The following is a 27768-nucleotide window of genomic DNA, read 5'->3' on the forward strand; positions in this document are numbered from 1 at the left end:
ACACTGGGACCCCGCCATCCCCAGGTTTGAAGGATTGAGATGTTTTCCAGGATGTTCCCCTAGGATTGTGGTAGCCCTCAGGCCTGGATCCCTTCTTTGTGACCCCTTTCCCAAGCTGCACAGGAAAATTCCAGTGGCTATAACAGCAAGCAGAGGCTCCTGTGAGGCCCTTGGGGCTATTGAATGTGCTGGCTGAAAGAGACCTTAGAAGCCATTGCATCTAAATCTGTCCCTCATACAGATGAGGAAATGGCAGCCCAGGGAGGTTAGGTAACCTAATAAAGATCACACAGCTAGTAAGTTCAGAGCCAGCATTTAAGCCCTGGTCTGTCTGATCTCAGTACTCGTGATCTAAGAGAACACAAATCTAGATGTTAGACAGACCTAAGCTAAAATTTCCGTTTATTCATCTACTAGCCATGTGTGCTTAAGTGCATTATTTTATCCTTTCCAACCCTGCCCCCACAGCTCTAGTGTTCATCATCTGCAAAGGATTTTTTTGGTAAAGATTTAAAATAACACACACAGAGAGAGAGAGAGAGAGAGAGAGAAAGAGAGAGAGAGAGAAACTATTTGGCATACAGGAAGTATGAGAGCTGTCTCAGGCCAGGCTCCCTAGAAAACAGAGCCCAAGGTCAAAGCTTGCGTGCTAAATCAAGGAGTGCAAGTACAGAGACACAGAGGTGAGGGAAAGGAGAAGGTGGGAGGCAAGCGGGGAGAGTATGCAGAAGGGGTGTGTTAGCTGCTGGTCATAGCTTTGTATTAAGCACAGCTGACTGCTCAGCCTGCAGAGGCCCTGTGAAACTATTGCCTCACTAAACAGTCCACTGCAAGGAGGAGGAAACTTGTGTCTGTGCGTCCCATCTCTCACTGACCGAAGTTCACACCACAAGAAGTCACCTCCCCAACACTTCTGGGTTGTGTGCCCAGACCCTTTGGCCACCTTCAAAGAAGTTGGCTCCCAAGACACTGGTAACAGCACTCGAGGTGCAAAGCGTAACATGTGGACTGATCTAGCAAGTGGGTGAGAGCTGTGACCCTCTCGTTGCCCACAGCCTGGCCTGCAGCTGGATGCGCCAGTGCAGGTCTGGTTACCAAGGAGTCCAACGTGTCCTTGCATCACAGCAGCCCAAAGAAGCCTCAGGGGTGGAGGCTTGAGGACACGGTGGAAGGAGTGAGGTGAGGCAATACAGAGGTCAGCCAGAGGAGACACCATGGGCCGGGCCAGGCCAGCAGGCAGAATACCACCAAGGCAGTGGCAGAACCTGCTGAGCCTCTCTCCAGTGAAGACTGGAACTTCCCTTTGTGAATCAGTAGAAGGCAGTGGTGCTGGGTCATCTTCCTGGAGGGTTATTGGTAGCAATGTGGGGAAATCCTCATGGACGTGCCTGAGCAAACGTGGGTATGAGCTTTGGCCCCAGGTGTGATTATCTTAGGGACACCAGGCTGTCTCTCAATGCCCTTTTCTTGTTCAAGAGGTATATGTTTGCTAGTACAAAGAATAAAATTAGGCCAATGGTCAATAGCTGAGAGTGAAAACCACTATAACACATTGGGTAAGCCTAGGATTTCCTCTTGGGGGTCCAGGGATCCTGCCCAGACATGGCCATCCTGCAGGCATGGCAGCTCTTCAGGTGCTCTCACTTATCCAGCACATGTGGAACTTGGGGAAGAAAGGGAATGTGTACAAAGATGAGGTGCCAGGGTGTGTATGGACAGGGCTGCCCACCAGTTTCCCCTGGACAACAAGCAAGGTTCATGTAACTGAAACTGCAGCAGAAGCAATGAAAGTCGACATAAAGGAGAACCTCCCCAGCGAGGGGCTTGGGGTTGACCAAGGAATCTCTTTCTTTGGAGAGTTTGGGGAATATAGTGACTGCTTGTATGTCTGAGTGATATGAATTGAAGTGTAGAGGCCCAGGGTTATCTCCAGTGGAAGTTGTAGAGCCTTAGTCTTTTCACATTTGTTATCACCTGCATACCCAAAACAGTGGGTGCTGTGGTTTGAATGTGTCCCTCTAAAGTTCATGTGTTAGAAGCCTAACCCCCAATGCTACCGTGTTGGGAGGTGGGGCCCAATAAGACTCATGAATGGGTCATGAGTACTCTGCCCTTAGGAATAGATTCATGTCATCATCGAGGAAGGTTAGTTACTGGAAGAGCAGGTTGTTATAAAGTGAGTCAGGCCTCTGGTGCCTCCCTCCGTCTTGTATGCTCACTTCTGCCGTGGCTGACCTTTACCGGCTGGCAATGCCATGCTCTTGAACTTTCCAGCCTCCAGAACTGTGAGCCAAATAAACTTGTATTGTTTATAAATTGCATAGTCTGTGGTATCCTGTTATAACAGCAGAAAGCATACAGCGACCATGGACTTAGACATGTGGCCATGTATTCATTGTGGAGGAGAATTCAAGCATATTTTCTGCATATTCATGAAAATCATCAGAGCATGTCTTTTGGTGTAATCCCATTAAAAGGGGAAGTGTGGTTGGAGTGGGAGCAAATGGATTCACACAAACTGGGCCAGCTGGGTGGCCTCTCACCTTGGGGCTATGTGTGGGCAGTGGAGATGAGAATGGTGGTTGTTTGGGAGGCTGTCAGGTTTGAATTTGTTTTGCCTGGTCAGCTCCTTCACAGCTAAGCCCACAGAAGGCCTGAGCAGCAGTGATTTTGTATCTCATTGGAGGTGTGCTTGTCAGAAAGGAGACAGACTGGAGTAGCTTGAAGAAGCAGATGCCCCAGGACTATTCCCAGGGGCCCTCTGTATCATGCCAGTACATTTACATGAATGTGTAAACAGTTTTGGTGAAACTGTTCAAGGCATTCAGATACAAAGATGAATTGATAGTCTCTAAACTCAAGAAGGCCACTCTTTGATAGGAGCCCCATTTGGGTAAGAGCAGGGTGAGAAGGCCTATGATGGGAAAGTGCAGGGTGCAGAGAGAAGACTGGAGGAGGGCTCTGCACTCTGCCTGTGACACGTGGGGAAGGACCCTGTGGGAGGTGATGCTAGGCCTGAATCTTTAAGGATGAAGAGACATTGGCCATCAAAGAAGAAACATGGAGAGAGAAGAGCATGCCGGTGAGGAGAGAGTGCAAGAGCCAAGTCATGGGGACTTGAAGGTGCAGGGGTGGTTTCCATTTCAGGAACCACACAAAGGTGGGTCTGCCTGGAACAGAACATGGCAGTAAGGGAGTGTGGCCTGTGGGCAGCTGTCATTGGTGAAGGGCCTGTTTGAGCTGCAGCATGAAACAAGTGGGCAGGAGGGCAAGACTGGAGACAGGGGAGCCGGGAAAAAGGCTTTCATTGTTGCAAGAGATGGTGAGAACCAAAAGTAGCTTGGGAGTTAGAGGAAGGTACAAATTCCAAAACTCTCTTTAATGATAATAGGCTGGGCACAGTGGCTCACGCCTGTAATCCCAGCACTTTGGGAGGCTGGATCACCTGAGGTCAGGAGTTTGAGACCAGCCTGACCAACATAGTGAAACCCCATCTCTACTAAAAATACAAAAATTAGCCGGGCGTGGTGGTGTGTGCCTGTAATCCCAGCTACTCGGGAGGCTGAGGCAGGAGAATCACTTGAACCTGGGAGGTGGAGGTTGCAGTGAGCCGAGATTGCGAGTCATTGCACTCCAGCCTGGGTGACAGAGTGAGACACTGTCTCAAAAAAATAAATAAAAAAGTTTTTTCTCTTATACGGCAGTAGACTTGCTTTTTGAAAAATAGATAAGGTTTAAAAAGCTAAAAATTATTTGTAATTCCACCACCCAATAATACCCATGGCTATTTCTGTATCATGCCTTCCAATGTTTAAATGCATATATGTTTTACACAAGTTCTTTTTGTAAAAAAGGGGTTGTACTATATGCAGTGTTGCGTAACCGATTAAAAACTATTTAATAAAGAAATCATCAGGACTAGGGGACCCAGTGGATGTGGAATGTGAGAGAGAGGGAGGATGTAGGATGACTCACCAGTTTCTGACTTGGACATACGGATGGTTGGTGGTGCCCAGCATTGAGGTGGAAAAACAGGTCTGGAAGGAGAGAGAGGCTGCATTTAGCTTTGGAAATGGCAAGTTTAAGGTGCCTTTTGGACATCTACTTAGAGACTTTCAGCAGAGAGTTGGCTAGAGTGGGCTTCAGCAGACTGAAGGCATAGACTCTAGGGTGAATGGATGGGAGGGTGCGACTGAAGATATGAGTAGGGAAGGAATCTTTCAGGGAAAAGAGCACATGTTCAAGAGGGAGGAAGACAGGGGCCTGTGAAGGCGGCTTGAAGAGAATGGGTAAAGAAGCTTTCTGCCTCTTGAAAGGAAGTACAGAAGAGCATTTCCCAGGCTGAGCAATACGGGGGTCACAGGCAAATGCAGTTTCGGGGGTGGCTGGATTGAGGTCCAGTGGGAGTGATTGAATTGTGAACAAGAAGGGTGAGCAGAGGAGATGGAGACAGTGGCCTGGGAAATACTCATTAAAGTCAGGTGGCTATAAGGGAAAGCAAGATAAAGGGTTGTAGCTAGAGGGAGCTGTGGAGCTGACAGATTGACTGTAAGTCAAGATGAAATCCCTTATGTAAGCAACTGCTCAGAATTGAGAATGCTTCTCTTATGGATTGGGGAAATGCAGGGACATTCATGTGGCTGGAGCAATATTGGAGTTGGGAGTGTCAACAAAAGGTAGGCGGGATGGTGGCTGGAGGTGATGGAGCGTTCAGAAAAGGGTTTTGGAGTTTTTGTCGAGATGCTAGTACTTCTTCCCACAGCTGGTACCTGGGAACCAGCGCCGTCAGGCAAGTATCTGTCTGGGCGTTGTCTTAAACCCTTGACATTTGGGCGGTGATTGAATGTCTACAAACTGCTTTCACAAGCATTAGCTCTTTCATCCTTTACAGCAGCACTGTGAAGTAGGTATTATTACCCTCATTCTAGAGCTAAGCAAACTGAGGCTTCAAAGGACAAAATGATCCATCCAGTGTCCCACTGCCAGTTAGTGGCAGAGGTTTGGTGAAACTTAGGCACCTGAGACCAAGTCCATGGCAGCACATGGCCTTTCCCTGCAGGAATTACAGTCTCATCTCCCTGCAGCCACAGTTGGCATTCACTTCTGAGATGTCCTTCCAGACAGAGGATGGGGAAGGTGCCCAGAACTTGATACCCAAGTTCAACTCTGGCCCTTAAAGAGACTGCACTCCATCTGTAAACTGAGAGAGCCTGACAGATGACTTCCAAGGCCCCTTCCGCTTGGTAGGGAGGCATTCTTGGTCAAGCACTGAGCTGTAGTACCCTGGAAGGCACTACAGCTGCATTTTCCATCCTCAGGGCCCCGCTTGGGAGAGAGTAAAGCACATTTGGGAAGAGATAGAGTCCCCCTCTAGGTCCACAGTTCAGAACAAAGTACCCCGTTGGCATTCAACTCCATGTTGGCAGAATGGCACATTTAAGTTCAAAGAGAAAAGGGCTTTGGAAGGCTTAGATTCAAGGCTCATAAGCCTTGGACATCAAATAGCTCTTACCCATGACATTTTGACGAATTAAGTGTAAATGAAGCTGAAACGCCTCATTCCATTTTTTCTCCTGGGTGCCCAGGAGAAAGGATTGTGGAGGAAGCTTCCCAGAGGCCTGGTGGGCTGGGCTGTTCGTGGCCTCAATCCACCGGGAAGGTTATCCAGAGACATTTTGCTGAAGTAAAAAAAATCAAAATAAAAAAATACAACTGGTCCCCTCGGATCACTTTTCACCTTGAAGCCAGAGACTATTTCAACTGCAAGTAGGTCACAGAATTCTATTGAGCATTCTTTAAAATAAAGATACTGATCCAGGGGCCAAAGTGCAGTGTTCCACTCCTTCCCCACATGACAGCCAAGCTCAGCGAAGGCTTTGCTTTACCTTCCCCATTAAGGCTTAGTTTCTGCATTTATCCAAATCTGAAAGAGATGAGCTTCCATTATAATTCAACCATTCATTCATTCATCAAAGTGCCTGCTTTCTGACAAGCACCGCTTGGAAGTGAGGAATTGCCTATAAGGAGTTCAGGATCTACTCAAAGAGACAGGCAGGTAAACCAAGAATTACTGCACAGTGAGATACATGCTATATTAATAATAGTTATAATGATGGTAATAGCCACAGCTGACAGGTATGAAGTGCTTCTTATGGGCCAGGCACTGTTCTGAGCACTTGACTGTATTAACTCAAGCCTCACAATAACCGAATATGGCAGGTGAGGTTGCAAAACAGTTAAGGAACCTGCTCAAAGTCCCATGAGTACTGAGTGGCAGGGGTAGCTTTGATAGAAGTTGAGTGAGGTGTGGTACAGGAGCAGGGAAGAACTCACCAAGGAAATGACGAGTGAGCAGAGCACTGGGGATCAAGAAGGATCGCCTTGGCAGAAAAGGATATTATATTCCAGGTGCAGTGGACGGTGAGAAATGTACATTGCAGTGCCATTGGTTCTGGACGACTGGAGCCAAGCACGAGAGGGGGTGGAGGAGAACAGGGCTATAGGCAGGGGCTAGTCGTGATAGGATTTATGTGTTTGGATCTTTATAAACTATGTCCAGAGCACTAGTGGGAGCTGTCTAAGAGCAGGTGGTTTGTTTGTTTTATTCAAAGAGAGGAGTGGCATAATTGCCTTTGGTTCCAGAAGGTTACTCTAGCAGATGAGAGGGGGACGGATTGGAGGTGGGAAGACCAGATGCAGGTTTACTCATTAGACAGCTGTCCAGTGATCAGGAGAATGGAATGGGGTCTGAATTCAGCAGTGACGGTGAGGATGCCCAGGAGAGGATGGTGGCTGTGTGGGGACTTCAGCATTTGAGTCTGGGACGCAGTGAGTGCAGGGAGCTCCCCTTTCCTGTAGACCTTCAAGCATGGGTTAAGGTCATCCTGCTTCTCGGGGGCAAAGGGATGAGCTGTTTCACCCTGGGAAGGTCCTTTCTACAGTGGCTCCTTGAGAGATGCATGCCACGGAGCGATCCCTGCATGCAACCCACTGAGACCTGGGAAGGGAGGAAATCCATCTTCTCCGGCTCGTTATTCACAGACAGGTGTACTTGAGAACAAAAGGGCCAGCGCTTGGACTGTGCCTTAGCCACAGCCATGTTCGTGTGCTCTCTCGACAACACTCTGCTTTGTTGTGAGTTCCCAAAAGGTTCTTTTCTGTCACTAGCAGTCCTTTCACTCACCTGAGAACAGGGCAATAATGGCAGTTTCGTGACTGCAGCCACCCTGTTTTTCTTCAGAGATGACTCTATCGGCTGCCAGGCTGCGGCTGGGCTCTCCCATCTCGTCTTCCTCTCTCCCTCTGTTGGCGTCCCTCTCCTCCATTCTGGAGTGAGGTGCACACACCCGAGAAGACTGCCGCTGGGCCTCTGGAGCCACAGCTGCCAACCATATGAGCCCAGCCGATGCCCTACCTGCACTCGGTGGAAGGGTCTGCTGTGCCTTTCTGATTCGCTTCATCCTCTGGCTTCCCTTGGCTTGTAGGGGATCTGAATGGGGGTCTCATGTGCTCTAGACCCTTGCTCATATGTCTTCCTAGTTCAAAGCTGAGCCACCAGGAGGGAAGGGAGTGGAAGCAGGGACGCTACAGCTCCTGACAAGGCCAGACACCATGTAGCAACTCTACACTTATGAGTTCATTGGAGCCTCACATGGCCCATGAGACAGGGATTATTACCCCGTTCCACAGATGAAGACACAGAGGCTCGGAGAGTTCCATAATTAACCCAAGCTCAGATGCGCAGCAAGTGGCCAGAGCCCAGACTCAGACCCCAATCTTGGGCTCTTCTCACTACACCAAAGGGGTGTGTGAGAACTGGTGTCTGGAACAGAGGATGATCTGGGTGGCATTGTCTTGTTCTTGGCATCGGCCTCCTAGAAGAATGGGGAGGAAGGAATAAGTTGGCCCAGGAGAATGGTAATCAAGGAGGTGGCTCTGAGTGGCCAGTTTGACAGGGACATTTGGATGACACTTACGTCCTCCACCCCCTTATCTGGAAACTGGACTTATTATGACCACCTCGTTTTTCAGACTAAGAAAACAGAGCCCCAAGAAGCTAACGCCCAGGAGTGCTAGGAGTTGAAGTCAGGTCTTTTTCCTCTAGGAGCCTTTCAGCTAAAAAAGCAGACAGATGCAAGCAGAAGTTATTTTAATGAGGTCATACAGGATAAGCGCTGTATTAGACATAGCAAAGTACATCATAAATGACTAGGAAGGTAGGGGCAGAAATGACTTCTGAATCGGGACAACTGGAATGGATTCCTAGTGGAAGTAAGACTGGCAACTCTTTGAAGGAAAGCACAGTGTCTTATGCATCTTGACATCCTTATGAACCTAACACAGTGCCTGAAACACAGTGAAGTGGTAATACAGGTAATACTAGGAATCCCTAGTCTGAAAATCCAAAATCTGAAATGCTCCAGTGTCTGAAACTTTTTGAGCTTCGACGTGAAACCACAAGTGGAAAATTCCACACCTATCCTCATGAAGGGTCATGGTCAAAAACAGTCAAAACTTTGTTTCATGAACAAAATTATTTAAAATATTGTATGAAATTACCTTTAGGCTATGTGTCTAAGGCATATATGAAACAGAAATGAACTTCATTTTTAGACTTGAGTCTCATTCCCAAGATACCTCATTATGTTTATGAAAATATTCCAAAATCTGAAAAGGTTGGAAATCCGAAACACATCTGGTCTCAAGCATTTCAGATAAGGGGTGCTTGCATTCCCCTAGGACTTGCTTCCTTTAGTAGGTTTGCATCAACCCAAGGCTTAGAAAGCCAGACTTTCCAGCCAGGCGCGGTGGCTCATGCCTGTAATCCCAGCACTTTGGGAGGCCGAGGCGGGTGGATCACCTGAGGTCAGGAGTTCAAGATCAGACTGGCCAACATGGAGAAACCCCGTCTCTGCTAAAAAATACAAAAATTGGCCGGGCATGGTAGTGCATGCCTGTAGTCCCAGCTATTCGGGAGGCTGAGGCTTGAACCCAGGAGGTGGTGGAGGTTGCAGTGAGCCAAGATCGTGCCATTGAGCTCCAGCCTGGACTACAAGAGTGAAACTCTGTCTCAAAAAAAAAAAAAAAAAAAAGAGAGAGAAAAAGAAAAGAAAGACAGACTTTCCATTTGTGAGTCAATCAGCAGACAGTGATTTAACACCTACGTGCCAGTCACTGTGCTGGGGTGTGGGGTAAAGGAACAGATCAGGTTGGGTTCTATCTCTGAAAGCTTACAGTCCAGGTGGTAAAAGGCAAGGGGGGCACAGGGATGTAAGATGATTAAGTGTATGTGAGAGTACATGGCTGGGAGCCCCGAGCAGGGCAGGACTAAGGAATGACATCGGAGCGCCACCCATGAAGGTGCACTCTGCTTAAATCCCTGTTTCCAGGAGAGCAGTCTCCAGGCCCAGAGAGAGTCAGCCATAGATTTGAAACAGACTTCAGAATTTTCCCTGCACATCCTCAGATCTCCATGCTGGTTATTTTCCACGGAAGGAGTTGCTCGGGGGGAACTGGAAGGGGTTGGAGTTCAGTTAGGTTCAGTGCTCCCTCAGCAGCTTCCTATTGGGAACTCCTCCAAACCCCAATGGGCATCTCAAAGCAGCCTGGGAAACTTGTTGGAAGGCTCACTTCTTGGGAATTATTTCTGCCTTCCCCACTGAGCGCCAGCTGTTAAGGGGAGTGAAGGGTCTGCAGAGGAAATGAAAATGTATTAATTAAGGCATCCGAAAGCCTTCTGAGAGATTGGCTTGCTGTTAAGCAGAAGAGACAGGCAGTAGGAAATTGATTTGGGTCAGAGGCAGGAAAGGAAACTACGAACAATGTGATCTTAATGTCTTCTAAGAATTAGCTAGTCTCGATTCCCCAGCCACATAGCAGAGGTGAGGATGCTACCTGCGGGCTTGGCCAGACACCAGACTCTGGTCTGAGGCCAGGGATGCTTTCAGGAGCTCCAGTTCAGCATCCAGGGACCAAGCCCCCTCTGCCTTGCTCTCCTTCCCACCCAGACTGAGAAATGCAGCTTCTGAGGATTCCCCAAACCTGAGTCGCTGAGCTTGCCAGCGCTGGTTCTCTCACTCGCCTTCCCCTCAGGAGTAAGAATCCTGTGCCTGAACCCGGGGCGACAACCCTGTTGACCCACTCTGAAGTACTTACCATCCTCAACCAATAGTGCCTGCCCCAGATGCATTGATTCCATATTGGTTGTGCCTTCAGCTTGAACAAGACACAGTTTTTAATTTCATAGAGCTCACATCCTGTATACATAGAACCTCCAGGTATGGTTTGTGCAGGTTAAGACATGGTGAAGGAGGAATGGGGCATGAAACCCAGCCCTCACTCTCCTCACCAAGCGTGTGCTCTGGGATGGGACGGTATCCACTTGTTGATTTTTTTTTCCTACAAAAGTGCCTTTAGCTTGCCAAGCCATGTGCCCACTAAGTCCGCTCAGAGGGCCAATCTTTATAATTCATACAACGTCCCCAACTATACTGGAAATGAGACCCAGTGTATAAGTTAGTATGAGACCTTATCTTGTGATGTATACAAAAGGGAATCCTATGCAAAGTGATATGGGAGCACAGAGAAGAAAGGAAGTGTTTCAGCTGGAGGAAGCCAGGCTAGGCTTCAGAGCAGAGCTAATGAGAATTGTCGCCAGTGTTTATTGAATACCTACTACCTGCCAGGCATTTATCATGCATCATTTCCTCTTCACATAACAATCTTATGTGATAAATATTATTATTCATATTTCATAACCAAGACACCAAGGATGACTTTGACTTCACAGAGAAGGCCAACTCAGGGTCGCACAGCTAACAAGTGATTGATCTGGAATTCAAAGCCAGACCCATCTGACATCAAAGCCCACGGTCATTCTAACCACTGCAGTGCCTCTCAGGGAAGTGCAGTCAAGTCAGACCTTGATAGACAAGTAGGAATCTGACAAGCAACAAGGAGGAGAGAGTTGCCAGCAGAGGGAACGGTGTGGGGTCTGAAATGTATGCCAAGTTTAAGGAACATGAAGAGTGCATTGTGTCCACGTCACAGGCTGGAGAGGGCAGTAGCTAGAGGTGATGCTGAAGAGGTGAGTCTCAGCTGGGTGGTGACAATCACTTAGACCATGGGAAGAAGCTGAGACTCCATTTTAAAGAGAGTGGCGAGTCACTGGAGTTTTTAAAGAAGAGGAGTAATATTAGATCTTTGGTGTAAACTTTAGAGCAGTGATTCTCAAAATACTGTCCTTGAACCAGCAGCATCAGCAGCACCTGGGACTTGTCAGCAATCCCAATTCTGGGGCCCCATCTAGACCTACTTAACCTGAAACTCTGAGGTGGGACTCAGCAATTTGCAACTTAACGGGCCCTCCAGGTGGTGCTGATTCGAGCTCAGGTTTGAGAACCACTGATTCCCAATGCTGCTTGAGTTTGAGAGCCCCTAGTGCCCAATGCAGTTGAGTGGATGGATGGCATGGGAAAGAACTGGAAGCAAAGAGACCAGTGCAGAAGCTACTGAATAATTCAAAGGAAGGCTTGAATGATGGTCGGGGCAGTGAGAGTCAAGTGGCAGTGATGGATTCAACAGGCATTTCAGAGGTAAAAGGGATGGGCCTGGTTATTGAATGGGGAGACAACAGGGAAGGGAGGGAGAGGGAAGACTCCAGGCTGACTCATGGTCTCTGTTTGGGATGACAGATGGATAGGGAAGTCATTAATGGCACACAGGGAAAGAGTAGCTTTAGATGGCAGAGATACGGAATTAGACATGGGTATAGGAAGTCAGTAGGTAGGGGGAGTGAGGAAGGCTGGCAAGAGGCAGAGCTGGGCTCAAGCCCCATTTGGAAGTTGTCAGCCTACAGGTGGTAGTAAAATGGGAGGAATGTGCCCACCCCTGTCCTTACACTGCCTTTCCTCCCGACCGGACACCCGGGTACAAATCGCTGCTCTGCCAGCTATAAGCTGTGTGGACTTGGACGAGTCACCCAACGTTTCTGAACCCTGGGGTCTTCACCCTCAAAACGAAAATAATAGTACCCACCCCTGGATTACTATGAGACATAAATGGAATATAATTCCTCTAGCATGCCCGCACTTTGTGGACTCTCTGTGAGTGTTCGCTCTCTCCTCTCCTTCCCTCCCCATGTAGGGCTCTGTTTCCACCTGCTCTTCTGGCCTGGAGCTCAGCTCCTCAGCCTCACCCGCTTTGGTCCCCAAACATGCTCATGTGCATGCACGTCTGCCTGCTCCCCGGGACATGCTCATCCAGGCCCAGTCTTCCCTCTCCCAGGCCGGCCTGAGTTCATTCCTCTTGCCATGCAGACCACAGCAGCATCATTCATCAACACAGACGCACCTGTGTCCAGTCTTGATCCTATTGGGGAGAGGCGCAGCAGCCTTCCAAAGCTGTATGTGCTGTTCCAACCCCCTCTCTTCTTGCCCTCTACAGGTAAAGGAGACACAAGCAGCAGATAGTCCCCCCAGGAGGTGGGGGTGTCTGGGCCCCCTCTTAGTTGGCATCCAGGAAATGGCAGTGATGGAGCACCCACTAGTCCTCTTGGGCTTAGAGAAATATTATCTTGAGTTGGAAGCCAGGGTCTGTCCCAGAACCATAAATTAGTATCTGAATCTTCCTGGGCTGCCATTTGCTCACATCTTCAATGAGCATAACCATTTCCTCCATGCCCTGCCTGGCACCAGCCACAATTTCACCAGTATCCCTTCTTTCTGGAAGAACTAATCCAGAGTCCTACATCTCTGCATCTCCACTCGTGTGCCCCACACTCACTGGCCTCCTCTTGGTTCCTTGGATACAGCATGGTCAGTTCCAGCATGTGGCCTTCACATTTGCACTTCTTTCAAAAACCTGTTTCCCAAATCTCCAGTCTGCTGTTTCCCAAATCTCCAATCTACCGTTTCCATCTCATTGTCTCCGACTAAGCCAGGCGTCCCCTCCTCTGAGAAGTGTTCTTTCTCTGCCACCCTGAAGGACCCCCATCCTCTCATTTAGTCACCTTCTACCACACTATCCTGTTTTATGATCTTCAAAGAAATTATTACTGTCTAAAACCACCTTGCTTATGATGGGACTATTTGTTTATTGACTGTCTCCACTCACTAGAATGTAAGCTCCCTGAGGTCAGGAACTATAGCTGTCTTCTTTATCCCTCTACTGGTAGCATTCAGAACAGGACCTGACATATAACAGTCAGCCACCAGGGGATGGGTGGATGGATGGATGCTGTAAAGGCATGTGGAAGAGAATTAACCATCCCAGCGTGGATGCCAAAGCGCTTGGAGCCTGGATCAAACAGCCCAACGCTGGGGACCAGTTGTAGATTTTCGGAAGATCCTTTTGCTAACAGGGAAAGCACAGCAGCAGTCCAGGCGTACTGGTGCGTTTGGCAGGTTAGGGCTGCAGGAGGTGGCTGCCCTCCCACCTGCGTGCACTTCCTTTGATCCCCGCCTCTCGCTCCTGCCTCCACCCTCCAGGTTCCCACAGCTGGGCCTCCAGCTCACCCCACTGCATGCGCAGCCCCACCCCACTTCCCAGGGCAGTATCATCTTGAGAAAAAATAATGTAAGCAATTCTTGCCCTCCTTCGTCTCTCCATGGGGTGGGGAGGTCCAGGGGCAGTTGTCTGACTGTGAGATTGGCCCTCCAGTCTCCAATGTTGTTCTCCAAGTGGCAGCGACTCCTTGCTTCACTCTTGAAGCTGTCAGCCCAACTGGGTATCCGTGCGGCCCCTACCACCCGCACATCTATGGTCCAACTGCCTTTCGGATAAATCAACTCCATCAAGCTTGTGGGCTTTCTTTCCTGAAGTATGTGTGTTGGTAAGGCGTGGCGGCAGCAGGCGGGAGGTCACAGAGCAAGTGCCCACCCCCCGCTGCATCAGGACTTTGGAACCATCTCACCCAGACTCCCAACACTGTGTTCAACCCCCCATGGCTCCCTGTGTCACCTTGGCCTGTGCCCGCTCCACAGATAGTACTGGCCTCATTACTGTGTGCCAGGTACAATGCCAATCGTTGCTTTACAAATGTTCTCCTATTTAATCTTAGTACAACCTTACAAGGGCAAAAGTATATTGCCCTCCTTTTATAGATCAGAAAACTGAGACTCTGAGGTTAACTAACTTGTTCAAGGTCATGTGGCTGGGAAGTGGTAGAATTAGGATTCAAACTCAGATGGATCAGTGTGTTCTCCTGACTACTGTGCAGAGCTGTCCCCAGCACTTGCTACCTCTCGCTTACAGGGTGGTACCTCAGTCATCCTGCTGCTTTTGCTCCCTGCCCTACCCCACAGCCAGGCCCTGCTCATCCCTTGCCTTCCAGTGAATAGATAGTCCTGCTTCAAAGAATTCCAAATGTGGCACCTCCCTCGATCTTCCCTCTACCCTCTGGCCATCCCTCACCAGGAGGTCTTTGGTATGTTCGATGTGCATATTGCCTGGCTTGGCCTCGCCAACTCACAGTTCCTGGCCAGGATCATTATATGTTCTGGGGGGCTTGTGTACAGATGATTTTTCTTGCCATCCTATAGCTCATCAGGAGCAACTGACATCCTCCCGTTTGTCAGCACGAGAGTCAGGCCTGGCTCAGTTGTGCCAATGGCGGTGTTGGCAGTTACAGAGGCAGCCATCTGAGAGCACTGTTGTATCACACCCCTTTCCAGAACCTATGGAATTATTCCTTATCTTATGCAGCCTTCAGATGGGCTGCTTCGCGTGATGCCAAATTCCAGCCCTAGCTGTGTCCGCATTTGTTCTTGAGGCAACGGTACGAAGGCCCAGATCCTTAGAAATGGCAGCGTGTAGTACGGTTGATGCATTTGGACTGCACTGAAAGGCATTGTTGACTCTTGCCAGACAGATCCCTATCCAGATCCAGGAGATAGCCTACACAGACCTGCCATGTCCTAGGTGGGGGCAGAACAGTGGGTCAGAGGCCTGGGAGGCTGTCAGAGGGTGGCAAACAGTGGGACACAGGCAGGAGTTCAAAACAGATGCTAGGTGTGGCCAGTGAGACCAGCACGTGTGCAAGCTGGGGTTAGTCTGGCCGACCGGGAAGGGGAGTTACTAGGAGCAAATCGGATAGGAGGGCTCAGCCTTAGAACAACTTACCAGGCAGGATGGTACCGCCCAAAGCAGAGGCTGGATCTCTGGGGCTCATGAACAAAGGATGGGGATGAGATGCCAGAATCAGGAACAGCATCATAAAAAGAACGGCAATGAACACTTATTGAGCACTTGCCCCATGCTAGGCCCAATCCGTTCACTCATTTAATCCTCAGAACAAACCCGTGAAGCAGAAACTGGTACTATTCCTACTTTACTCATGAGAAAGCAAGTTCAGAGAAGCTAAGTAACTTGCCCAGGGTCACACAGCTACCCAGAGGCAGACTTAAACCCGGGACCCCGTGATGACTTCTCTGGCCTCGTGTCAGATTCTGGTGGGTAGTTGATCCACGCAGCTCTGTCAGGGCATCACTGTGGAATCTGGGACAGACTGGTCCCTCTCCCTTGGGCTGTAGGGACCTTTCTAGGGTGATGGTTGGCAACTCCTGGAGGGTGATTACAGCTCCCAGCAGGGAGGCAAGTCTTCCCCCTGGGCTTTGCCTGGCGTTCGCAGCAGGCAGAATTGGCTCCTCTGGGAATTTCACAATCTGTTAAGCTGTTTGTGCCAGACAAGGGATCTGGACTCTTCTCCATCCAAATGAAAATAAAAATCCACGAAAACATCCAGATGTGCATTTTACCCCTTCTTGAATTAGAAGTCACCCAGATATGTAAAGAGAGGTGCACAGGAGGTTGGCCAGGCCTGCGTGTGTGAGGTCACCACTGCAGCAGTCGGTACAGTGGCAGCAGCCCTGGCTTCCCTTCCAGGCTCCTTACCACAGAGTCAACAGAGCATTTAGTGGCAGGCTCAACAGTGGCCATTGTGTCTTCTACTTGGGAAAATCACCTGACTTAAAAAAAAATTATATTGAACTAAACATATAGAAAAGTGCACAAATTGTAAGTGTCAGCTTAATGAATGATCCCTGTGTGATCAGTCACTGTCCAGATAAAGAAATATACCCTTAGTGGCATCCTGAAGACCCCCTTGTCCCCACCCACCTCTTTCCTGTTTCACTCTCTACACCTTTCATCCACCGAAAGGTAAGCATTATTCCAAATTTAACACCACATAACTTCTTGAGTCTCATTCTCCTCATCTCTAAATAGGTTACTGCCAACCTTAGACATTGCTGTGGGTCTCAAGTACAATCTGTGAAAAATAACTTTTGGGGTATCACTATTGATGGGCATATGAGCCATGTCAACAAGTGGGACACCACTCAGAAAAAGACCAAATACACCTTTATCACCCAGGAAGGGTGGCCAGAGGTTCACAACAATGTCTCCAGTTCTCTTCGTCAAAAAATGGCAGGGATTCCTGAGAAAATGCCCTGCTGCCCTTTGCAGCATCTCAACGTGTGTACATACCAGTTGGAAATGAGAAGGGGCCAGACGCCGTCCACTCTGTGGATCTGATTGGTCACATCACTGCTCACTCCCTGGGGCAGTGGGGCAGTTCAGGGCCGGTCCCTGAGGCAGAGCCGGGGCCTCCCTTCTCCGTCTATTAGGAGCTGTAGGGGATGGGGGAAGAAGTGGGAATAGAGAGGGGGCACAGGGGAGGCCTCTAGAAGCTCTCTATGGCTGTGGGCCATGCTCCCAGAAGTTGGTGGTACTTCATGTCACCCAACAAAAACAGTCCTAATAAAAGACCTGTGAATCTCACCATTCCCAGTTACAGAGCTGACAAGTGGGAGGGAAAATGAAAGGAAGACAGCGCCCTAGCCAGTGGCACCGTCGGGCTCCTACAGCCGCAGAAAGCTCTTGCCCGGGCTTGCCCAGGCCGGCTTTACACAGGCCCCTGAACGGGCCTGGAACCCATATTCTTGAAATAAGTGTAGGGCTGGCTAGGCCAGCACAAGCCCTTGCTCATTAGTTCAGGTCTGCAGGTTGGATCACCATGTGGGCCAGTTAGCTTTGCCCGTTGTTGTCAGCAATCCAGAGCTTAATCAGCTGTTTTGGCAGCCAGCAGGGATAGGAGACTGTCAGAAGAGGGTGGACTCACTGGTGAAAATTCAGTGCCCCTTGTCCCATGGCTTATTGGTGACTGCAACGTGGACTAGAGGTTTTATCAATAAAGGGTGCATTTGGGTTAGAAATGAGCATATCGGTCCAGCGTAGTGGCTCATGCCTATAATCCCAGAACTTTGGGAGACTGAGGCGGGTGGATCACCTGCAGTCAGGAGTTCACAACCAGTCTGGCCAACATGGTGAAACCCCATCTCTACTAAAAATACAAAAAAATTAGCCAGGTGTGGTGATGTGCGCCTGTAATCCCAGCTACTCAGGAGGCTGAGGCAGGGAAGTTGCTTGAACTCAGGAGGTGGAGGTTTCAGTGAGCCAAGATCACACCACTGCACTCCAGCTTGGGCAACAGAGCGAGACTCCATCACAAAAAAAAAAAAAGAAAAGAAAAGAAATGAGCATGTCTTCCTGAAAACTCAGATAGGATTCAATTTATTTTCTTGATTAGACATATAAATTGTTGGTCAGTCTTCAGAAAGTCAGGTGTGATGGAGATGGTAGTAGTGACGTGAGGAAGTGAAGCTCAGGCCTCTCTGGGCTTTGCCACATACCATAACCTGTCTGGACCTATGCTCTTAGTTCCCTTTCTCTTTCACACCTCAACTATATAAACACTGACATCTATAATGCATATTAGTCTTTTAATCATGGGATTTCTTTGTATTCCCTTCAATACTTACATTGAATTTTCTGAAACAATAATTTAAAAATAGATAAAATTGAAGTGAATCCTTTAAGTTGTAACAAAATAATAAAAGCTGACACTTCTGGAACATTCCCTATGTTTCAGGCACTGTTCTAAGTGCTTTTTATATATACGTTAATTTAACCTCCCCAACATACCTACAAAGTATGTAATATTACTAACCCCATTTTCCAGATGAGGAAACTGAAGTACAAAGAGGTTAAATAACTGGCATAAGATTATGCAGTTAGTAAGCGGCTGAGCTGGCCCTAGAGGGTGTGCCCTTAGTCAAAACATTCTACTACAAAATTATGGCCAGGCGCGGTGGCTCAAGCCTGTAATCCCAGCACTTTGGGAGGCCGAGGTGGGCGGATCACAAGGTCAGGAGATCAAGACCATCCTGGCCAACATGGTGAAACCCCGTCTCTACTAAAAAATACAAAAAACTAGCCGGGCGAGGTGGTGGGCGCCTGTAGTCCCAGCTACTCGGGAGGCTGAGGCAGGAGAATGGCGTGAACCCGGGAGGCGGAGCTTGCAGTGAGCTGAGATCCGGCCACTGCACTCCAGCCCGGGCCACAGAGCGAGACTCTGTCTCAAAAAAAAAAAAAAAAATTATTCCACCAGTTGAGAGCCAAGGATGGAGAATAATGTTCATTGAGCTCCTCTCTCTTGGATTTGTCTATTCATTCATTCAATCATGACTTCATTCAGCAAATAGTTATGTAGTGCCTGGCACATGGCAGGTTCTTGACACTTGAGATGTATGGTGATTAAGGCGGACGAAGGTCACTCTAGACAATCAGCAGGTAAACTGGTAAATAAGGCAATTTCAGGTCATGATTTCTGCTGTGAAGAAAATAAAGCAGGTTAATGAGCCAGAGTGTCTCGAGGAGAGGGCCCTATTACGTGGGCAAGCGGGGAAGACCGTGCTGATGGCCTGGTGCCTGAGCTGAGGTCAGAACGGTGAGAAGCCAGCCGGGCCATGGCCAGGGCAGAGCATATGTGGAGGGGAAAGAGTAAACTCCAAGATCCCAAGGTGGAAAAGTGAACTTATCATGTTCAGAAATCAGGATGGGGGTTAGCATGACTAGCTAGAGTGTGGTGAGTGGACTGCCGTATCACCAATGCCTGGTGGTCCACGGTAAGGAGTTGGGACTTTATTGTCTATGAACTTGGAAGTCTCTGGGTTCTTTTCCTAGGGTCCACATACACCCATGGTCTGAGGATAGCATTGAGAGTCCACAAAACTAGAAAGGAAGAATTGGCCGGATGCAGTGGCTCACACCTGTAATCCCAGCACTTTGGGAGGCTGAGGTGGGCAGATCATTGAGGTCAAGAGTTCGAGACCAGCCTCGCCAACATGGCAAAACCCCGTCTCTACTAAAAATACAGACATTAGCCAGGTGTGGTGGTACATGCCTGTAGTCCCAGCTACCAGGAGGCTGAGGCAGGAGAATCGCTTGAACCTGAGAGGCAAGATTGCCGTGAACCCACATCACATCACTGCCCTCCAGCCTGGGTGACAGAGTGAGACTCTGTCTCAAAAAAAAAAAAAAAAAAGAAAAGAAAGGAAAAATTAACATCTGTATATTTTTCTAAGTTCAAACAGAAATGTAATATTTCCTTCAATTATGAATGTGGTCAACAAAGCTTCGTGGTATTAACCACACCTGTGACTTTGTCACCAATGGTATTAATTTAGTGTTGCTATTAGACCTACTTCCAGCTCTTGTTATGTAAAGAGGCACAGATACCACTATACCACAAAAAGTGTACACAAATTTTGATAACTGAATTTCTATGTAGTCATTTTAAAACATTTTAAAATAAGAGGTTAACAGGTATCAGCAGACTGTTAAAGAGTTTCATGGCATGAAAAAGATTAAGAAGGTGGGCTGGGCGCAGTGGCTCACACCTGTAATCATAGCACTTTGGGGAGCCAGGGCAGGCAGATCACCTGAGATCAGCAGTGTGAGACCAGCCTGGCCAACATCGTGAAACCCTGTTTCTACTAAAAATACAAAAATTAGCCAGGCGTGGTGGTGCACGCTTGTAACCCCAGCTACCCTGGAGGCTGAAGCAGGAGAATGGCTGGAACCTGGGAGGTGGAGGCTGCAGTGAGCCGAGATCGCACCACTGCACTCCAGACTGGGTGGCAGAGCGAGACTCTGTCTCAAAAAAAAAAAAAAAGAAAAAGAAAAAAAAGAAAGCAAGAAGGCAACATGGAGAAGAATGGGATCATCTGCTTTAGCTTTCCCAAAGACCCCTCTGGCTGCAGTGGGAAGAGGGGATTGTAAGAAGCAGAAGCGCATGTGAGCTCTGTTTACACAGGGACTTGGATTTAATCCTCACCACAATCATAAGAAGTATACGTTATTTTGCCTATTTTAGAGATGAAGAAACTGAAGCTCAGATTTCTGGTAATAGTTCAGCTGGTGAATGGCAGAGCCGGGATTCAAACACGCATCTGCCTGACCCCAAAAAGCAAGAGGATTTGTGGGCCAGTGAACGGGAGCCTGTAACGAAAGGATCATGGGTAAATAGTATCTGCTTGGCCTCCTGAGCTAGCTTGGACCTCTGTGCCACATAATTTCACCTGCAAATGAACTGCCAGCCCCTTCTTTCCTTAGCGCTGGTTCTTTCCTAAAATCTGCCCTCCATACGCCAATAACACAGCCCTGTGCCGAGCCAACTAAATATTTCATGGGGACTTTAATTTAACTCTAAAGAAATTCATCCAGCCCCGAGAGTAAGCTGTAACCTCGAGAAATAGCACTAGGGAGCACTTGGACATGCGGATGACATTGCTGCTTCCCCAGGAATGCTAATGCTCTGCTGGGCCTCTGCCTCTTCAAGCATTGCTGTGGATAGGCTCGGCCCAGTGAGCAGGAATGCTTTTTACAAACATAGACTTGCATTGGTTAGCAAAGACACGTGTGTGTGTGTGTGTGTGTGTGTGTGTGTTGGCACAGGTGAACAATTGGGTGCTATTTACTGTTCCCTTATTCCCTGATCTTTGTTCCTATATCCTGGTTCTGAAAGGGAGAAGTGGTGGGCTTGGTATCCAGTCTCCTCAGTGGACAAGGACACCAAATATTTTGCAGGTGCCATGTGACCCCTAAGAGTTTCTCCTTGTCTCCAGCCTGCGGCGGGTGGCGTGGGCAGACAGCCTGACTCATGTGGCAGGAGAGCAGATGTGTGCGTTTGCGTTCCCAGGCATGTGACGCTGAAGTATAAGGGATGAGCCCTGCGGATGCTCGTGTGGGCCAGTAGTGGGAGTGAACCTCCCTGCCTTCTTCTGATCCCATTGCGCTGCAGCTCAGTGACCCCAGTGAGTCCTGGCAAGTTCCCTGAGCATCTCAATAGGTGCGGGTTGGAGGGAGAAAGCCACCCGCAGGTGAATTGATCAAAAGACAGGAAGTGAGCAGATAATCTAATTTGAAATGGGCTGAGATGCAGATGTTATTCTGCTCAACTGCACAGCACAAAAGGACTGGGGCCTAGGGAGAATTTGGAAGCAGCTCCGTGGAGCCAGTCTTCCGGCCTCTGGCTCAGCCTGGGCTTGTCATCTCCATTCCTTCCCGGACTGTAGGACTGTAATTAACACCCCTCCGCTGACAGCTGCTTTAAGCCAGGTTGGAGCTAGGGGCCCTTCCTCTTCTGGTTGGGCGTCCCACATGACGCTGTCCAAGGTGTTAGAGGGAAGCGGGTCTGGGGCGGGGCAAGGGGAGAAGGGCGCCCTCTAGTGGGAAACCTACAGCTTCAAGTCTTCCTTAGGCTGGAGGATGAGGATGTGTGTCGGATCGCATCCACAGCATGACCTGACTCTGGTTCTAATGTTCCAGCCTCCTGACAAAAATCCCTCCTGCATGCAGGCATCTGTCAGAAATCAGCCTGCTTCAGCTGCCAGCAAGAAGGGGCTCGAGGGCGGGCCACGTTTAGGGGGGTCCCCTCCTTGGCTGGTTCACTAGGGACTGATTGTGTGCCCTCTTGAGGAAAGTCACTACGAACCGTGCTGTAATAAGAAAGCCAAGCGCACAGTCTGAGAATGTGTACATGGGGGTCTGAAGCTAGCTTTCTTCATGTCCTAGCTGTGTGTATTTGAGCAAATTATGAACCTCTCTGGGTCTCAGCTTCTTTGTCTCCAAAACAGGGCTAATGGGAGCTTTGAAATGGTGTTTATGTTAATTTTTTTTTTTTAAGATTTGATCCCTGCTTCAAGAAATTTGTCTAATGTGGAGATGAGATATGCACACAAATGTCAACAGCAGTAATAGTAAGAGCTAACATTTATTGTGAGTTATCTGTGACAGGCCTAAGCTTTGTGTGGGTTGCTCATGTAACTCCCATAGACGCTCCATGGAGGTGGGAACTATCGTTATCCCTACTTTATCGATGAAAAAACTGAGGCACAGAGAAGTTAAGATCACGCAGCTCATAGGTGGCAGAGTTGGAGTGAGTCCAGGCCTCCTGTGCTAATACAAGGAAATTTATAGTATATGCCACGGCGGGTGGCACAAGCGTTGCCTTCTCTCTTTGGTGACAGAGAAGGGAGGGCTTATACCTGGGAAGATTTTCAGAGAAGGCTTTATGAGGATGGTAAACTTTGAATAGACCTTAAAGAGTAGGTGGAGTTGATATTCGGACTTTTGATGTGGAGTAAATATAACTGCAGAAAAGTATAAGGTGTGTTGAGAGCCAGCTGAGCTGGCCTAGCTGCAGGGGAGGGGCAGTGTCTGGGAGAGGAGTGATGGAGATGGGGCTGAACTTGCAGGAGTAGGCAGACCACAAGGGCCAGACTCCCAAGCACTGGACTGCAGAGGAGTGGGAGTCGTGAATAATTTCTTAAAGAGGGAGGATAGGTGTAGTTGTGGTGGTGCATAAGTGTTTTGCTAGAAATACTGAGCACCTGCTTTATTCCAGGTAAAGTGTTTTGTGTATTATATGTATTATTTCCTTTGTCCTCATAACATCTCTGAATGGGCAATTATTATCCCCACTTTACAGATAAGAAAAATGAGCTGGGAGAGAAATCACACCTATCTAAGGTCACACTGTTAGTAACTGGCAGGGCTAGGACTTGAACCCAGTTTGGCTTGGTGCCAGTGACCCAGGCAATGTAGTCACAGGTCAGAGCAGGTGGAGGGAAGCAGAGCTATGTCCTTGGCTTTGGCCTTATTAGGAGAGCTCCTGCAGGAACTAGAGAGAATGACAGGCTAGGAGACTCGGCAACACAAGGACTTAAGCACTCCTTGGTCATTGTACCATGGAGGTCATGCTGACCTTGGCTGGAGTGGCATTGGTGGAGTGATGGGATGGAGACCACATTGCCTGGAGTGTGGTGATATACACAGCAAGGGAGTGAGGAGAAAAGTGCAAAGGACCCTTTCTTACCTCCCTTCAATCTTTTTCTTCGCTAGAGCTGATTGAATGTGCGGCAGATTCAGCATGCAGACTCTGAAGCCAAATTAAGTGGGTTTGAATCCTGGCTCTGCCACTTACTTGCTGTGCAACCTTGGGCAAGTTACTTGAACTCTCTGTGCCTCAGTTTTCTCATCTGTTAAATAAGGATATTAATAGTAATGAGTAATCTATCTTATAGAGGTTTTGTGGGTACTGAGTGAGGTAACAGGTAAAGGGCTTAGTTCAGTGCCTGACACATAGGAAGAGATATGGTTATTAGCTGTATTGATATTACAAGTCCAATACCGTAGGACATTCACTGTAGAAAATACTTCAGGATCTTCTGACTGCTCTCTGGGGCATTGCCTCCTCTGCTCCCTGCCTGCCTCTCCAGCCTCATCTGACAGCATGCTCCTGGCCCTGTGTGTTCTAGCCACTCTGGCCTTCCCACAGCCCCTGGAAAGCACCAAGCTCCCTCCTGCATCGGGGCCTTGACACATGCTGTACCTTCTGTGGGAATGCTCACCCAGGCCTTCTCACTGGTCACCCCTGTTCAGGCAACTGAGTCTCATCGGGGGAAACCTGTGGACCTTCCAGGCTCTGCCCACTTCCTGTTCCACCTTCTCATGGTGCCATATATAACCCCCCATAAACACAGCACGTGTGCAATTTTACAAGGTTTTTTTTTTTTTTTTTTTTCCCACAATCTGATACCTGTTCGCCTCCTCTATTGGCCTGCATTTTTTTTTTTTTTTTTTGCTCTCAGGGACTGTGCCTGTATTTGTTCACTGTAGTATCCCAGCACTTTGCACACTGCCTGGTACAGGGCAGAGAGTCAGTGGAGAGCTGCGAGGGTACACTGAGCATTAGCAAGGAGGAAATAGGCGGGGAGAGGGCATTGGGCTCTGCAGGCAGCCCCCACCCACGCTGAAATCCCCCAGTGAGCTCAGCAGCCCCAGGTTACCCTCAGCCCATATCCTCATCCAGAGCCAAATGTGCCTTATCCCTCCCGGGAAAGCCAGGCTTGCTGGGCACAGAGCTGCTTCCTATCTGGGTGTTTACAGATAACGCCAGCCTCATTTTCACAGCCTTAGGCCTGGCCTTTCTTGGAATTCCATAAGCCTTTTCAATATACAGGGGATCTCCAGAGACGATTACCTTGGAATGAAGGTTTCCAGGAATACTTGTTCTGGGTAGCGTTTTCTCATCCCAACTGTAGGCTCCCAAAGCTTCCCAGAGTTAAGTAACACAATTACAGAGTTAAATGACATCAAAGAATGGGAGGCACTCTGCAGCTCCAGCAGCAGGTGAAACAGGAGATGTGGAGGCTTGACTTGTAAAGTTGAAGAAAGCTGCCTGCACGGGGAGGGGGCAGGGGCAGCCGGCCTCCCCAAGGGCAGAAAGCTGGGGTGAGGGGGTACAGTGTAAAAAGGTCAGAGAAGAAAGATCTGGAAGCTGATCAGAGATAGAAGAGAGGATCTGAAAGAGGATTCAAAGGGAGCTGGAGAGGCCATGTGATTCATTCTCCCCAAAGGAGAATCATGTTCCGAGGAAGGGGCTGGGGAGAATGACTGGCTTTCCAAGCTAGGTGCTGGATTTTTCCCAGTTTTCCAAAGGACGGACAGCATGAGGTCTGGGAGGCCTGGACCCCACATGGGTCCACAGAGACAGACAGTCACACCAGAGAGCACATTGTGTCAACATAGTTGTGCGTGTGCTCCAGGTCACCCGGGAAAGGCAGCAGGGGGCTGAGTGGGGGATGCGGTGACCAGTTAGGGCTGCATATACACGGAACAGGCCTTCCTGCCTCCAAACATGCCCACAACTCATCGTAAGGTCTCCATAAGCCCTTGCTAAGATGATCCTCATTGTCAAGTTCAGCAGCAGCAGCAGGAGCATTGTCATCCCAACAGCAAACACCTGCTGGCTACTTACTTCGAACCAGGCCCCATGCTCAGCATTTACAGACGTGGCCTCATTCATCTTCTCAATAGTTCTAGGAGCTAGATACTGTTATTATCCCCGCATTATAGATAAGCAAACTGAGGCTTAGAAAAAGTTGAATAAATGACTTGCCCAAGGTCATACAACAAGTAAGTTGAGTGCGAGTCCAGGTAGTTCTAGGCCACCTGAAAACCAAGTTCAGTTACCCCCTCTACTGCCTCGCTAGCCCCTTATTGACAGGGCAGCACTCTACAGTTTTATGATTTATAGGCTCTTTCACAACCAACATCTCTCTTGACTCTCACATAATATTGATAGGCAGGTATTGCCCCATTTTACAGTGGAGAAAAATGAGTTCCAGAGAAGGGAAGTGAGTTGCACATGGACATTTGGACGTCAAGGAGCAGAGGCATTGGCAGGTCTCCTGACCCATCCCGCCCTCCCATTAGCATGGCTGTGTGTACGGGAGGGCAGCCAGGCCAGGTGGAGGAGGCAGGCCTGAGGCTGCAAGAGGTCATAGCCGGGCACGGTGGCTCACGCCTGTAATCCCAGCACTTTGGGAGACCAAGGCTGGTGGATCACGAAGTGAGGAGATCGAGACCATCCTGGCTAACACGGTGAAACCCCATCTCTACTAACAATAAAAAATTAGCTGGGCGTGGCGGCGGGTGCCTGTAGTCCCAGCTACTCGGGAGGCTGAGTCAGGAGAATGACGTGAACCTGGGAGGCAGAGCTTGCAGTGAGCCAAGATCGCGCTGCTGCACTCCAGCCTGGGCGACAGAGCCAGACTCCGTCTCAAAAAAAAAAAAAAGAGGTCAGCGCCATGGTGCTAGGGCACTGCTGAGTGGGAGGGAGGGAATTTTGCCCGAATGGGGGCAACAGCTGTCTGAAAAAGAAGAGAGGGAGATGGGAAGGCTTTGCTGGCTTCGGATGGTCCCAGATCTGGTACTGCCATTAGACCGCTCCTCATGCCATTCTCAGGAAGCCCAGAGTGGGAGCAGCAGGTCCAGGCAGATGCAGACCACAGCCTTGTTGTGAAAGCTCATCTTCCTCCCAGCCAGGCTCATGTCCTAGGAGAAGAGGAGTGGCCACACCAAGCCTTCAGGCGTTGATAGAAATGGTGGCAGCTGCATGGCCCCTATGAATCTCCAGGAGGTCAAAGAGAGTATGTTTTGGACGTCACCTCCAGGCTGGCTCCTGCCTGCCCTCCCCTCGTAAACTCTACAAACATCCAGGAGATAAAAGAGGGGATCTCTCAGAGGCAGAACACAAAGCTCTTCAAAGAACACTTTCAGTCAAAAATAGGGAGAGGAGAGAGAAGCCTTTCTCTTGGGGGGAATGTATTTATACACCCCTGTGCAGGCGCACATCCGCCCCATGCCACAGCCAGGCACATGGGATGCATGGAACACTCTCTGCTTCCCTTCACCAGTCTTTTTCTTCCTCTGGCAGACCTACCCTGTGGCTCTAATGGTCCCAGCCTTTTCTGGTTTTCCATCCCCCCTGGGTTACGATTTTAGACCTTCCTTCCCCAGATGGCCCCTTCCTGAATTTCTTTCCCTAAAATCAAATGTCCCTGCTAGCGGCTGCTCTTCACTGACTAGTCTGGTCATCAGTTTCCTCCTCAGAGTATTCAGTACTGCTGACCGCCATCATCCACTTAAGCAAAGTGGGCGCCACTCGTGTACGTTCTGCCTCTTCTAGTCAGGTACATTAAAGCCGGGGATTTGACAGCCGGAAAGGAGCTTGGAGAACCTCTGCTTGAACCCTTTCGTTTTACAGTTGAGGACACTATTCTAGACGGTGGAATAATTTGCCTAAGGTCATGATGAGGTTGTGGCCCACAAGTGACAAGAGTCACGATTGTTTTTGGTTTAAAATTTTAAAACTTCGGAAGGCCGAGACGGGTGGATCACCTGAGGTCAGGAGTTCGAGACCAGCCTGGCCAACATGGTGAAACCCCATCTCTGCTAAAAATACAGAATTAACCGGGCGTGGTGGCAGGTGCCTATATTCCCAGCTCCTTGGGAGGCTGAGACAGGAGAATCACTTGAACCCAGGAGGTGGAGGTTGCAGTGAGCCAAGATCATGCCACTGCACTGCAGCCTAGGCGAGACGGAGTGAGAGTCTGTCTCAAAAAAATAAAAATAATAAAAAATAAATAAATAAAATAAAAATTGTATTTACTTTGAAGCATTCAGAATGTCAACCAAACAGCTGCCACTTTTTTTTTGTTGCAATTACAGAGAGGTACTCAGCTAACAGAACGACAGTTATCATGTGTAAGCTTCATCGAAGTCAACTAAAGATGAATAAGCCACCGTCCCCATACATAACTAATTTGTGCTGTGCACCAAGAACCTGCTTTAAATTTTTGTGCCAACTTACAACCCCATATTGTGTCAGGCAAGGTTAGTGGCCATTAAAAATACCACCAAGACAGGATTATCTAAAGACACATTCAGTAGTGTGTTAACTAGACAAAAAAAAAAAAAGACACTGTGCAGTTAAAAAACAAATCCTACATAGCCTTACATTTCACTTATTTTCTTTAAAAGGAATGGGTTTTGTACGGGGAGGGCGGGTGTTAAATGCTT

The 27768-nt window shown here is 48.8% G+C and overlaps 1 protein-coding gene across 1 annotated transcript in view; it reads left to right on the forward strand.

Annotated features, from left to right (window-relative positions):
- GRIK4 (glutamate ionotropic receptor kainate type subunit 4) overlaps positions 1-27768 on the forward strand; it is a 244864-nt gene that overhangs the window by 165502 nt on the left and 51594 nt on the right. The window lies entirely within an intron of this gene.

The sequence above is a fragment of the Trachypithecus francoisi genome, unplaced genomic scaffold (genome assembly GCF_009764315.1).
Source record: "Trachypithecus francoisi isolate TF-2019V2 unplaced genomic scaffold, Tfra_2.0 Lachesis_group8, whole genome shotgun sequence".
NCBI classification, from domain to species: domain Eukaryota; kingdom Metazoa; phylum Chordata; class Mammalia; order Primates; family Cercopithecidae; genus Trachypithecus; species Trachypithecus francoisi.